The sequence below is a fragment of the Sminthopsis crassicaudata genome, chromosome 5, assembly GCF_048593235.1.
Source record: "Sminthopsis crassicaudata isolate SCR6 chromosome 5, ASM4859323v1, whole genome shotgun sequence".
NCBI lineage: Eukaryota > Metazoa > Chordata > Mammalia > Dasyuromorphia > Dasyuridae > Sminthopsis > Sminthopsis crassicaudata.
In genome coordinates, this window is record NC_133621.1 from 182,223,182 (window position 1) to 182,234,957 (window position 11,776).

The following is an 11,776-nucleotide window of genomic DNA, read 5'->3' on the forward strand; positions in this document are numbered from 1 at the left end:
ATGAGATCACTGAATGTTTTAATTTAGGGCATTTTTATTTTTTAAGAATTTTGATTACGTTGAGGAAAACTACACTTGTTTATATTCTTTTGGTCATTTATCAATTGTGATTGATTAGTATTCTTATAAATGTGACTCAGTTCTCTCCACATTTGGAAAATTAAGTTTTTATTAGGAAAACTTGCTAAAATTTTTTTTCCACATTTATTATTGTTAACTATTTCCCTCCATCCTATTTCTCCCATTTATTCTCCTCTCTTTCTCTCCCTTGTGTTTTGTTCAGACTTCCACCTCTCCCAACCTTTCATTCCTTTTATCATCCTTACTCTGCCTTCTTTCTATACCATTTATCTCTTTTCCTATGTGTTATTTTCTCTTTGAGCCAATTACAATGAGAGTAAGGCTCAGGAATCTGATTTTCTCCATCTTTCTCCCCATTGAAAAATTTTCTACCTTTCTACCTGACTTTCCCCTTCTACCTCTGCCTTTCCCCTTTTCTTATCGCATTCTTTCTCACTTCTCAATTTTATTTTTTAAACACTTCAGCATATTCAATTCACATTTGTGCCCTCCTTCTAACTGCCCTAAGAAGGTAAAATTCTTAGGAGTTACAAGAATTAGCTTCCCACATATGAAAGTAAACAATTTAACCTTATTGAGTTATTATTTAACCTTATTGATTTATTTTTCCTGTTTACCTTTTTATGCTTCTCTCAAGTTTTATATTTGAAAATCAGATTTTCAATTCAATTCAGATATTTTCATCATAAATGCATAGAAGTCCTTTATTTCAATAAATTGCTATTTTTTTCCTCTGAAGGATTATATTCAGTTTTGCTGAGGAGGTGGTTATTGCCTGAAGTCCTAACTCCTTTGCCTTCTAGAATATCATATTCCAAGCCTAGAACTCTTTAATATAGAAGCTGCTAAATATTGTGTTATCTTGACTGTGACACCATGATACTTGAATTTTTTCTTTCTGCTTACTTTCCAAATTTTTTCTTTTACCTGAAAACACTGGAATTTGGTTATATATTACTGGGAGTTTTAATTTTGGAATTTCTTTCAGGAAGTTATTGATGTGTTCTTTCAATTTATATTTTACAATGTGGTACCAGAATATCAGAGAAAGTTTGGGGGTTTTTTTTGGTATGTTTTTCTGTTTTTGTTTGTGTGTGTGTGTGTGTGTGTGTGTGTGTGTGTGTGTGTGTATGTGTGTATATGTGTGTGTGTGTGTGTGTGTGTGTGTGTGTGTATGTTTTTAATCGTGACTTTCAGGTAATCCAAGAATTCTTAAATTATATAATATATTTAAATATGTGTTGTGTATATATAAAATGCATATATGTATACATATGTTTTTATAAGTGTGTGTTTTAAACAGAGACAATAAGGGAATCTGTTTTATTTAACTATGTATTTGTTACAAGGAATTCTTTTTTCAATATTTCAGGCAATGAGAAGAATAGTTAATTACAAAATAAAAATACAGAATTTTGAGATGTTCTACAAATGAGAAATATTAACATGTATTTTCAGAAGGGATCACTATAATTTTTATTTTGCTTAATTATTTTACTCTGTTACAAAAACAAACAAACCATCCCATAGAATCAGATAATATGTAAATGTTAAGTTAAAAAAAATATATGTCAATGTAATTAAAAGAGCAAAGAGAAACAGAGAAAAAAAAAGAGAGGAGATAAGAAAAGTAGGAAAGATTATACTCAATTTTGCTAAATAAGTTGTTTTTGGATATAAGTCCAGCTTTTTTCTTATTCAAATTATATTATGGTATTTTAGGTAGAAATTGGTAGGTCTTGTGAAATCCTGATTGTATTTAATAGAGCATTTGATTTACAAGTGAATTTTATCAAATAATTCCAATATCAAATTATTTGGAATAATAAGCAAAGGAGGCATCTTACCAAATTCCTTTTATGAAATAGGTATGACATTGAAACCTAAACCAGGAAGAGTAAAAATAAAGAAAGAAAATTAGAGATTAATTTCATTAATGAATATGGATTCAAAAACCCTAAATAAAAAATTACCTAAAAGATTACAATATATTTAAAAGATTATAAATTATGACCAGTTGAGATTTATGCTAGGAATTTAGGGATGGTTTAATATAAAGAAAAATAATAGCACAATTGATTATATCAATAATAATAGTTTATATATAAATATGTATATTATTTCAATAGATGCAGTAAAAGCTTTTGAAGTGCAATATTTATTTCTATTAAAATATTTGAAAGTATTGATATAAGTGGATTTTTCCCAAACTGATTAAAAGTCACTTATCTTAGTCAGTAAGTGTGATTTATAATGGAAATAAACTAGAAAACTTCCTAGTAAAATCAAGGGCAAAACAAAGATAGCCACTGTCATCAATATTATTTAATATTAAATTGTAAATCCTAGCAATAGCAATAAGAAAGAAACAGAAAAAGAAGGAATCAAAATACGGAGAGAAGTGATAAAACTAGCTCTTTTTGCAGATGATATAATGATACACTTGGAAAATCCCAAATACTCAACTAAAAATCTAGTTGAGACAATTAATAATTTTAGCAAAGTAGCAGGATATAAAGTATATCCACATAAATCATCAGTCTTCCTATATATCACAATAAACCCTTCGAGAAGAAATAGTAAAGATATAATCTATGTAAAATAATCTTAGATAATTAAAAATATACCCTAGGAGCACACTTGCCAAAAGGGACTATATAAGCAATTTTTAAAAAAAAAAAGTTGTTTTATGCAAATAAAATCAGATTTAAATATTAATATTAATTGTCCATGGATAGATAGGGCCAATATAATAAAAAAGATAATTTATTTGATCTAATTTATATATTCAATGCCATCCCATTTAAGTAACTAAAAATTAAAAAATTTTTACTGAAATAGAAAAAATAATAACCAAATTGATTTTGAAATACTAAAAATCAAGAATATCAAAGGAACTAATGGGGAAAAAATGAAAAGGAAGGAGATTTAGCAGTTCCAGATCTCAAATTATATTATAAATCAGTAATATTAAAATTATTTTGTACTGACTACAAAATAGAAAGGTAGATCAATGGAGTAGACTAAATGCACAATTTACCAGCAGCAAATGAATATAACAACCTTGGTTTTGACAGGAACAAAGCCTTAAAAATTTTGGATAAGAATTAACTATTTGGTAAAAATAATAATAACAATAATAATGTTAATAAACTGGAAAAGAGTAAGGCAGAAACTGGGATAGACTAGTATCTTATCTCATCTACCAAGATGTCAAAAAGGATACAGGACCTAGAAATAGAGATATTAAAAGAAAATTAGAACATGGAATATATTTCTTATGTAACATGGATAGGTGAACAATTTATGAATAAAAAAAATATATATATATATATAAAGAAAAGTTAGTTGTAAAATGTATAATTTTGATTACATTAAATTAAAAATGTTTTGAAAATAAAGAAAATGTAGCTAGAATCATAACGAAAACAGAAAATTGAGGGAAACAAAACCATTTGTAGGCTTTCTCAGATAAAGGTCTCATATCTTAAATATATAAAGAACTTTGTCAAGCTGTAAGAATATGATGGTCAACGTATATGAATAGGCAGTTTTCCAAGGAAGAAATCAAAACAACTTAGATGAAAAAATACTCTAAATCACTATTGATTGGAGAAATGCAAATTAGAATAACTTTGAGATACCATTTTACACCTATTAAATGACTAAAATAATTGAAGGAAAAAGCAATAAGAGTTGGAGAGGATGTGGAAAAATTGGGACACTAATTCATTTTTGATAGGATTGTGAACTGATCCAACTATTTTGCAGAGCAGTCTGGAATTATGCCCAAAGAATTATTACACTATTTACATCCTTTAATCCAACAGTACTCATTGTGGTCTATTTATAAAAGTGAATTGGTAAAATAGAAAAGAACATACTTGTTCTAAAATATTTACAGCAGATATTTTTGTGTGGCAAAAAATGGAAATTATGAGGATGCCCATCAATTGTGGAATGACTGAACAAGTTGTAGTATATGATTGTGATGGAATACAGTTATTCTATAACAAACGATAAGGCCAATGATCTTAGAAAAACGTGAAAAGACTTGCATGAAATAATGAAAAATGAAATTAGCAGAACCAAGAGAACATTATTTGTAGCAGGCTTCTTAAACTTTTTCATTCATGACCACTTTTCACCTGAGAAAATGTGGGTATAGAGTATACAAATCAAATATTTATTCATAATAAATCATAATTTCAGTGATAAGACCCTAGGGGTCCCAAACCAGAGTTTTAAATAGCAAATATAGTAACAGCAATATTGTTTTAAGAATAGCTTTGAGCAAATAAAACATTTGATTATAATAAATACCTAAATTAACTACAAAAAAACATATGAAGGAAGACACTCTGCATGCAAAGAAAGAAGAATCACAAGTATGTATAGAATGACATCTATGTATATACATATATATGTATAAACACATTTATTTCTAAATGTAGTCATCTTTATGTGGGAAAGGGGAAAATAAAAGAAAAAAGAAACTTACAGTATATATTTTATTATATATTTAAAAGGAATAGTATATTGTATGTGCAAAACTTTGTTTCATTGTGCAATCATTCTTTAAAAATTATGTTATGGAAATTCTTGTTTTACCCCATAAATTAAAAATGAAATAAAAAAATGAAAAAAGTATGAAGGGGAATTTCATGTTGATCTTAGATATAATAAATTACTGCCATAGCTTATTGAATGGGGATAAAGGGTGTGACAAGATTAAGTCTGCACTTTAAAAAATCCACTTTGGAATCTGAATTGATAATTGACTAAAACAAAAGAGTGGGGTGGGGGATTGAAGCAAGGAGTCTACAAGAAAGTTTTTGCAAAATGTCCGGGCATAAATTGATGAGACTTAGTGGAAGTTGTAAGAATAGAGGGAAAGGAATCAAATAAAAAAGGTATTGTGAATGTAGAATCAACAAGATTTGGCAATATTGGATATTGCTATGTGCAAAAAAGTCAAGAGTTACACAAATATTTTAAACTTCAGTGATTGGGAAGATTATGGTGCCCTCTATAGTAATAGAGATGTTTGGAAGAAGCAAGAAGGATTTGAGTGGAAAAAAATAATTCTTCTGTTTTTATTATACTTAGTTCCAGATATGTCAAGGATATTTAGTTTGAGATGTCCAAAAAGCAGTTGGTTATGTAAGAGGAATTAAGGAGAGAGGTTATAGCTGAATATATGAATTCTGGGATCATTCACATAAATAGGAGATAAAATAATCCAGCAGTATGGTATAAATCATAAAAGAAGACCTAGGACAACCCTTCTGGGGATATTCACAATCATTGAGTGTGGTCTGTCAGTCAATAAGCACACTGTATTAAATGCCTGAAATCCCACAAATGCATAAGATAATCACTGTTTTTAAGGCACTTAGTCTAGTGAAGAGACAACAAAATCAATTATGCACAAAAAAAGATATATACAGGATAAACTGAAGATAATCAACAGAAGGAAGGCTCTAGCATGGAAATGAATTAGAAAATGTTTCTCATAAAAGGTGGGATTTTACATAATATTTGAAGGAAGATAAAACCCAGCAAAAATCAATCAATCAATCAATTAATCATTAAAGAGGAATTTCCATAAAGGTAAAAGGAAGCCAGAAGGGAGCAGTGTTCCCCCAATCTAAAGAAGAGAATGTGCCCAAGAGTCAACAGCGAGAAAGTTTCAAAGAGTCAATAGGTTGCTGAGAGCTCAAGAGGAGCCAGTATTCAGAAAAGGCCATTCATTAGCTTTGGCAATGAAGAAATCACTCGTGACTTTTCAGAGAGCAGTGTCAGCAACATGAAAAGGTCCAAAACCTATGGAAAAATTTAGAAGTGAGAAAGAGGAAAGGAAAGGGAAGTATATCAAGTGTAGATAGCATTTTTCAAAAAGAAAAGACAAGATACAGGATGATAGCAGGCAGGAATAAAAAGATCAAATGAGGTTTTTTTTGTTTTTTTTGTTTGTTTGTTTGTTTGTTTGTTTGTTTGTTTTTCCCTTTAATGATAGTAGAGTATATTTTCAGAAGGAGGGGGAGAAACTTAAAATTGTGAAGGTCATCATAAGGACACAAATGGACATACAAATACATGGATTGCTTGCTTATACTAATATATCCACAATGCTAAATGTCAAGATCCATCTATAGTTAAGTCTGAGTTATCTATGCACAGTACTACAGAGTATAATGTGCACATATGATAATTCAAAATATTACATTTACCAAATATATCTATTTAACTTCTTTATCCCATTCCTGCCTCACATAACAACTAACTGTATAATTAGGCAACTCAACCTCTTTCTTCCTCAGATTTCTCAACTTTTAAATTGGAATAATAATAACAATTACTATCAGGGTGGTTGTGAGGGTCAAATAATATAATATTTACAAAGCCCTTAGCATAGTTCTTGACATAGAGTAGGCACTTAAAAAAAAACTTGTTTTCCTTCCTTCCTTGTTTCATTTTCATTCTCCTGCTAAAGTCTTCCCTGTTCCTCTCAGTTTTATTTCTGTGACTCATAAAAAGCATCAGCCTAAACAGAATTGTCTTTTGTCTTTATAAATGCTGCCTTAAATTCATACTTTCTCAAAGGAAAAAGGATAAATACTTTAATTTAGAAAGACTTAGATGGTTGCTGAATTGAAATCTTGTAGAAAGCAACATGGCACATTGGAAAAAATAATGGCCCTACATCAGTAGACCTGGATACTGGCATTTTTTAGCTAAATGAATAACAAATAGATGTTAAATATAACAGATTTGCTATCACTTCCAGAGTATTTTACTTCATTATACCACACTTCCTGTCAAGGATAAATTTATACTTGACTATATCTTTATTGTAACTAAGACAAATAATCAAAGTACTATTTTCCTTTTTTTTTTTTTTTCAAATTGAAATCTAGATAAGAGAGAAAATATAATATAGTTATTTTCTAAAAATTAAAAATATCTAGCCAAATATAATCTATGATTAACTGGTCACATTATTCCCAAAGTTATTTCATGTGGGTTCCTCCATACCAAGCAGCACTATTTCTGGTGCCTCTACTAATGTATAATGTTTTTGCCTCAAGTTCATGTATGATTCACCTTCCTTTCCAATTCCTGTGATCCCATAATTAGTGTCAATGCTTGTGCTATGTTAAAAGCCCTACTGCTTGTCCTTAAGGGCATAAATTAATGGGAAAAAGAGTTTTCTTTGATCCATAGTTACAAGTTATGGTATGAAGAAGCACTGGTTGACTCATGAAAATGGCCTTAGAGAGTTATGTTGAATACAGAAAACCTCTAGTCATACTTAATTTATAAACAGGCTACTATTGGTATTGGAATCATTTTGCAGCATTCTATGAGAGGAAATGAAGATCTAATTTGCTAATAAGTTTTTGACTTCAAAACAGAGACTTCCATTTTTCTTTTCTCTGGACTTATACAAAAAATAGGATAGAAAGGAAGAAAAAAAAAGAGGTTAGGACATATTTGCTCATTTACACTGAAATTCAGGTTTATTTTTAAAATGAAATTATTCATGTATAAGAGAGAACTGGTCAAAGAAGGCCCAGTCCTTGGAGCAGTGTAATATACCTGCTGCCAATACATGTGAGGTCTTGAGGAGCCTAATTCTAGAATGTATGATGATAGAGCTAGGGCCCTATCTCTAATTCAGAATATGCTCAGGTATCTTGACTATCTCTTGTTGCCTTATTACTTGGTAAAGAAAAGATCTTTTGATTGTCTGCTGTGCCTGAACTGATAGTACATATAAAAGACTAGAATTAAGAAAAGAATGCTCTCTTCCCTTGTAATGAGGGAGGCAAGGACTGCTCTAAAGCCTTTGGGTGGGAGAAAGCTATCATCTGAGGAACTGGTCCTAATCTGATAATTACTTTTTATTGTGGGTGGACTCTTTTTCCCGCCCAAGCCATTATGCTTTTCTGCTTTCTATTCTTTTTTCTGGCCTCTATAGTGTTTATTTTTTCTTTATCTTAGGAAATAAGCACATCAAGTTATGCTCATGTAAGCTTTGCAAGCTCAGAAGAATGACCAAAGGTCCAACAGTGGGAGACCATAGACTTCAGCATCTGATCCTGAAGAAACCCCAAGTACAGCACATACATGCTCCAGGGTAATGATTATTTTAGCTGGGAGGTTGAATTCACAAAGAACTACTCTTTTCAGATCTTGAGATGCAACTTGGAAGATTTTTTTTTTTCCTTCATTATGATCACTCACCATTCCCCATCCAGTGTATCCCCCTAATAACATTTACTAAATATTATTTAATCAGTGATTACTGATTAAAATTTATGGCTCTTTTAAATAAATTGACCAATTAACTATTAGGTTTTTTTTTTTTTTAAACAAAGGATTATTTATTGCAAAACTATAACAAGAATCAAATACAAAATCATTGACCCCAAAGTGGGAGCTCACTTTTTACTGCAACCTTAATCTCTGTAGACATTGCCAACTTCCTCCTTTAATAGTGGCCATAACCAACAAAGAAGTCACCACTTTGTTTGCAGGTCTGTTGCTTGGCTACTGGTTTTATACATTGATGGTCTGAGTTATAGAGGTTCATCCTCAGGGGTGGCTCATCACAGTAATCCACTATTACAGCTATGTGCAGACTCTGCTATGAAATCATCTCGGAACTATGGTAACTCTTCTGATCTTTCAAAGTTCACAATGGCTTCCATTGGTCCATCCATCATTAACACTCATTTACATAAAATCAAATAACGGGCAAAAAGACACAGTAAGGCATTGTGTTCATAGCTTGGTGGTAGCCTGGTGGTAAAGATAAGGTAGCTAGAGATAGGCAGCAGGCAAAAAGCCATTGCCATTCCATCTGCTGTTTCTTTCTCCCTATCCAGTAGATGAAGCAATTCTTGACTTTTTTGTCATCAAGGAAGACATAAACTCAAGCCTTTTGTTGGCAACACATCAGCTCAACAGTTACTGGGAGGGAAAAAGAAAAAGAAAAAAAAAACTTCTTTTCATCATACAATAAGCCAATAAGAAATAGGACACCTGAATCAGGGAAAGGGTCCTAATCCTTCTACCACATATTTCCACAAACAGGATTACTAAACTTCCACATGAATTGGCAGCAGATATATTAAGAATTGTTCTCTTACTGGCCACTCCCTGATTAACATTCATCAATAGAGTAACAATATACCTATTTGCTCCCACCATACTAGTTTGGATAATTAGCATTTCTACATACAGAATATTTATTTAAATTATATATTTATCTTACATTTATTGTCATTTCATTTCATTTGTATTATTTAACATTATTTACAATATATTATATATTAATTATACTTATTAGTATTTTATAAAATTATATGGTATATGTTATATATTTATACATTTAAAATCTATATTTACACATTATAAAATGCTAAATAAATATATATGTGTGCATATTATATATTCATATGCACATATTTCATATGTGTGTGTACATAACACACATCTATATATACCTTCATATGTTTTCTACACTTTTTTTTTTACCCACTTCTGGCATGGATTTCACATGGCCATTAAAATAACAACAACTTCCTAATAATTAATTGAGATTAAATTCTATAATATTTTTGAAACTTTAGGAAGTTTTTCATTCCCAATTTATAATTTCACTAATTTAAGGGAATTTCCTTTACTCACATAAATTGACAGCCTTCTATGTCATAATCAACCATCTTTTTTTAGCAAAGGCGCTCCTCTGAGTCCAAAAACATTCAAACAGTTAGCCTAGGTGATGAACTAGTCTGGTCCTTGGATGATTAAATGACTATTATGTTGCTTTAGACTAGAAAAAAAATACATAGTTCATTTGTAGATCTCCCAAACTCAAAGACTAGGGGTTTTCGTCTATTTTGAAACATTGACCCCTCTGGCAGTATGATGAAGATTAAGGATTCTCTCAGAATAATGTTTATTATCCAAATACATAACAGAAGGAAATATTTCATTTTAGTTAGAATCTAGTAAAAAATATATATTTTTATCCACATCCAAGTTCATAACGCCCCTAAAATCTATGCACAGATCCTTTGGAGAATCCCTGGAATTCAGGTTAAGAAAACCTGCTCTAAGCACTCCTTTCCACTTCCTTAAGATATATCAAAATTTTCATTCTGCAGTCATTGTCTTCAACACAAAAAGGCATTAGAACTACAAGTTGGCAGAAAGTCTGCCCAAAGATCTGGTCACCCTAGGCACAGCAATACTTGGGAGTTTGGTTTTCATTATAATATTTCATTGTATTTCATACATTGTATATGTATGTGTGTGTGTGTGTATATATATATATATATTTCATTGTACTTTTTAAACTGCTCACATCATTTTAATATTACTTACAAAAAAACCTCCATTAAAATGCTATATAAAATTCCACTAAATTACTACTCTGTTCCCACCATGATGAGGAAGTGACTTTTGGTTCTCGAAAACTATCATAATGGAAAAGTCCTGGCAAATTCTACCAAGATGTAAACAAAAATTAAGTTCAGATCTGGTATTAGATTATATATGTATATGATCCTCAGCCTACCTAAGTCTGGATAGGCTAATCAACAGGCTAGTTGCTGCATTAAGAATTTTTGGGGTCATAGAAAATTTCAAAGACCCTATTAGAAATGGACTAGATTAGAGTGTTTGTCAGGAAATTTTAAAAAGTAATGATGATGATGATGATGATGATGATGGCTAGCATTTATAAGTATTTTCATTTTGCAAATTTCTTTTTAGATCCTTGAAGTGTTGAAATGAGCATTGTGACATCAATAAGTCCTGTTCCTTAATTCACCACCATTGATTTAGAGGAAAATAACAAGAAGACAGTTCCAGTTGCGAAAAATATATCTAGGTCTAGCCAAACTTTAAGAAGGTCACATAAACAATCTTGAAAGGAAAATATTTACTTAAAGGAATATAGCACTGGTGTTTTATATGTGTGTATATATATATATATATATATACACACACACATATATATATATATATACACACATATAAAACATAATATCTATGATATAATTTTATGTTATATGTTATACATTATACAACATAGATAATATATAACACGTGACTATTAGTAATATATTATATCACTGTATTAAAGGTTATGTATAATGTCATTTTAATGTTATATATTATGTTATGATATTATACATTGTTACATATATGAAACATGTAATATGTTACATATTAATACCAATGATATGTGCCTCTTAAGTAAATATTTAAATATACATACATATGTTTTATGTGTATTATTATATGTAATATATTAAGTCAACGATTCATAGACTTGTATTTTCTATTGAAACCTACTTCTGTATTCAAACAAGGGATAACCTTCCCAATATAAATTGAAATACTAGAGAACCAGTGAAGATATGGTCATAGATTCAATCTTTAATGGATTTTAGAGATACTTTAAACCCTTCCATTTTACACTTGTAAAATTAAAAAGAAAAGTTGCGACTTCCTGAAAATCACACAGATGATAATAGAGACAAGATTTGAATTCAAATCTTTGAATCAAATACAAATACTTCACACTAAACTTTTTCACTTTTTTTTCATTTACAGGAAATAAAGATTGTCCCTGATAGGTAATAAAGAGACAAGTTTATCATGTGTCATTCCTAAA